A 4181-nucleotide genomic window follows, 5' to 3' on the forward strand; every position below is an offset into this window, starting at 1 on the left:
CTAAGTATTCAAAAGATGAAAATTCACCTAGTGATGTCTTTTGACATTGAAACAGTGCCTTGAAAATAATTGCTATCCCCCCTCCCTGTTTATTCTGCCTTTCTGTACTAATGAAATTAAAGTGTGACGGAGTTGCTTCTATAAGTGTGATAGAGCTAGTGGATTTTTCCAGCCATGTTTCAGTTAAAAATAAAAAATCAAGGTTGTGGGTACAGATAAACTCATTGACAACAAAAGGCTTGTTCCTTAGAGATCTACTAAAGAACCAAAGAACTTAATGATTACAGACCGGTTGCCCTCACCTCACACCTAATGAAAACTTTTGAACGAGTGCTGCTGCGCAACTTTCTCAAACCCCAGGTACGCCACGCACTGGATCCTCTGCAGTTCGCCTACCAAGAGAACGTGGGAGTGGAGGATGCTATCCTGTATCTTCTTCACAGGGTACATGCTCACTTGGATAAGGGTGGCTGTGCTGTGAGAATCATGTTTTTTGACTTCTCCAGCGCATTCAACACCATACAACCACTGCTGCTGAGAGAGAAATTGGTGCGGATTGGAGTGCAGCCTAGCCTGGTGACCTGGATAACTGATTACCTCACAGAGCGGCCCCAGTTTGTGAGGATGGGTGACATAACATCGGAGACAGTGATTAGCAGCACAGGAGCGCCACAAGGAACGGTTCTCTCCCCCGTGCTCTTCACCCTGTATACCAATGACTTCAGCTACAATTCTGGGACATGTCACATGCAGAAGTTTTCAGATGACACTGCAATTGTTGGGTGTATAAGAGACGGTCAGGAAGAGGAGTACAGGGGATTGGTGGATGACTTTGTAGGATGGTGCCAAAACAATCAGCTGCACCTGAACACCACCAAAACCAAGGAAATGGTGATCGATTTCAGGCGCTCCACCCCGCCCTTGGTGCCTGTTTCTATTGGGGGAGAGAATGTGGAGACTGTCTGTACTTACAAGTACTTAGGAGTGCACCTTGACAATAAGCTGGACTGGTCCACAAATTCTGAAGCACTTTACAGGAAAGGCCAAAGCAGGCTCTATTTCCTAAGAAGGCTGAGGTCCTTCAATGTCTGCAGCCAACTTCTGCTTATGTTCTACCAGTCTGTCATGGCCAGTGTGCTCTTCTACGCTGTGACTTGCTGGGGTGGAAGCATTAGGAAGAGAGATGCTGCACGCCTTGACAGACTGGTGAGGAAGGCGGGGTCAGTGGTGGGCATGGAGCTGCAGTCACTCACCTCAACAGCTGAGAGCAGAACACTGAGCAGACTGGACTCTATTATGGACAATCAGCATCACCCCCTTAACGCCACCTTCACTAACCAACTGAGTCTGTTCAGTCACAGACTCCGTGCTTTCACCTGCAGGACAGACAGGCTAAGGAGGTCCTTTGTCCCTTGGGCCATTCAACTGTTTAACAGTATACAGAAGGACACTAAGAAGGACATCATTATTGGGGATTGGACTGCCTGAGATGCCAGAGCTGGCCCAGATCTGGAACCTCTTCATATGTGTGTGTGTCTGTGTGTCTGTGTGTGTCTGTGTTTGTTTTTATGTAGCTACTTGACACCTGAATTTCCCCCTGGGGATCAATAAAGTTTCTCTACTCTACTCTACTCTACTCTACTAACCTGTAAAGCTAATTTAGCATTGAGCATTGGAGGCATTTCCACTGTGGTAGTGAGTTTTTTGGGACAAGTCTGAGATTTCCCATGCTTGCCGTCTTGGGGGAATGTATGCGTGTCCTCAAGAGACCTCGTTTTGTTGTTAGAACTGGAATAAGATTGTCCACGGGTCCCCTTATCTGCTTATTTTCAAAACAACTGTTACTATGTGGGTAGGGACCCAGTTGATATCAGACTGTGCTTTCAACCATGTCATCCTCACTGATACTACTGTACTCCAGAGCACAGACAGGTGGTTGTGGGGCCTTGCCTTTTTTGGGTGCAGTCATGGATGGAAGTATCCTTTTAGATTTTGGGGTAGAATGAGGTTGACCTTGAGAAATATCCGCATAGGAGGCTTGGTAGGAATGTCTGGGGGTAGAAAAGGTAGATCTGGCATAGGGGAGTAGTCTCGCCATAGTTTCTGGAAATCTCAGTCTGGGAGATGAAGATGGTGTTTCGTCGTTCCGGGAAGGTTGTGATTCCATTGGTGATTGCATTTTGTCGCCGTTGCCAGGGCTTGCTGGTGGCTGCGTTTCGCCACATCTGGGGGGTGAGTTTGGTTTTGAGGAAACCACATTTCCTATTTCCTGTGTGGACAGTCGCTTTTTGGCAGACCTGGGAGGTGGAATTGGTGATGCCAATGGCATTTTGCCAGTCCGACAAGGAGGTGAACACTTGATCTCCGGCGAGCGGCTTGCTGCCAGTTTCTATGACAGATCTTCCAGCTGTTCCGAAAGCTGGTTCAGTTTGTGGCGAGTTCTGTGTGTTCCGTTGTTTTCCACTTGAGCAGAGAGGGACTTGGCTACGTCATCTGTGTGTGTGCTTTCGCCAGTCTGTGGCTCAGTTTGCACACTTACAGGCACAGAGGGCTTGTTGAAATGCCCCTGTGTCTGAGTGGATACAGATACAGGCCGCTTATCAGCGCCCAAGGTCTCAATGCTGTAAACCAACTGGTCTGTCAGCACTTTGGCGCCGGTCCAACTCAGTTCTGCACTGTTTTTTTTGAAAAGTACAGTGCGTCTCCAGAAACGGTCGAAATTGTCAACAAAGCTGATACCGTTGGATCTGCATGTCCTTGACAGCCATGTGTTTAAGCAATTTAATCTCGAAAACGCAAAGTCGCGATAGCATGGTGCTGGTATTGGCCCGCTGATGAAGAATGGAATTTTCAGATCTTTTAGAGTTGAAAATAAGTCATTAAAATCCTTTTTGACAGTTATTTGCTCTTTGAACAGATCCGCTGCCCCACAGTGAACAACAAGGCGATCAATAGATCTGTGGTCAGACACCAATTGTGGGATACTGTCCTTGGTCTCACGTACGGATGCATGGGGCAGACAGGACACTTTAAAAGTTCCATTTCCGATATTTTTCACACTCAGATCACCAACAACAAGTGTTGTAGGAGAGGCAGGCAGCTGCCGTCTAACTTTGTTCTTGTTATTCCAATGCGGTGTACGTTCAGTTTTTATTCTGGGAGCAACTGGTTCCACTTGTTCAAGGCACTCAAATCGATTTTGAAGTTTTATGGGCTGCCCTGAAAAAGTTGGTCTGGCAGCAGCAGACCGCACTGGTGTTGAAGTTAGTATTTTATCTCTTGTTTTTGGGTCGAGCCCCTTTGCTTTCCCAATAGTGAGTAGGCCTACTCACATTTTGCTTTGCGAAGCTTTTGCCAGGTGTTTCGTCCAGCGTCACAAATGTCACATCAGCCGGTCGTTGGTCCGCTTTTGCATTTGCGGCACCTGTTTCAGGACTTCCTTCAGTCTTTGATAGGCGATCACCCAGTAAGGATTCCAGGGCAGAAATCCGTTGTTCCAGCAGTATCCATTTTTTGGACTGTCGTTGTCGCATTTTGTTATTGTTTCAGCTCGGCAATTGTTTTGACTTCTAGGTTCTCTTGTGAAAAACACTAATGTATGAATAAAATCCTCTGTTGTTCTTCTCTAAACTTGTTAAAAACTGTGTATATGGCAAATAAAATCCAAGATATAGTGTGAAAAAAAAAAAAAAAAGTAAAGAAATTGAAGTTAGGCAGGAGCAAAGCAGAAAAGCGACCTACTCGCTTGAGTAGGAGGAGCAGACGTATATGTAATATAATAGTAATGNTTCCTACTTTTAAGTGATCCTTAAACCCCCTTGTATCACATAGTAATGGTTCCTACTTTTAAATGATCCTTCAACCCCCTTGTATCACATATTAAAAATCTACAGCTTTATATTTAGTGGAATATACTTTTTTTCAAGGTTAAAGTTGGCAGATTTTCCCTTCATTTCTCCATTGGGAGACAATATAGGAGATACAAGGTGAATAGGGTAAAATTGTAAACTATGAGATATTCATTTGAAACTTTCACAGTTGGTAACTCGCATCCAGACAAACAATTTTTTATTGCAATTTTTCTGAAATAAGATGATGAAATGTGCAAATGAGGTCATATGTACTGAAATATGTGATAAGATCTGTGGTAACAGACCAAGCCTAAAACAAATTGCAATAGT

General features: G+C 44.8%; 1 protein-coding gene across 1 annotated transcript in view; it reads left to right on the top strand.

Moving 5' to 3' along the window:
- Positions 1-4181, top strand: part of LOC134437329 (hepatocyte growth factor activator-like) — a 20588-nt gene that overhangs the window by 15831 nt on the left and 576 nt on the right. The gene's annotated exons all lie outside the window — the stretch shown is intronic.

This window comes from Engraulis encrasicolus, chromosome 21 (genome assembly GCF_034702125.1).
Source record: "Engraulis encrasicolus isolate BLACKSEA-1 chromosome 21, IST_EnEncr_1.0, whole genome shotgun sequence".
In the NCBI taxonomy this organism is placed as follows: Eukaryota; Metazoa; Chordata; class Actinopteri; order Clupeiformes; family Engraulidae; genus Engraulis; species Engraulis encrasicolus.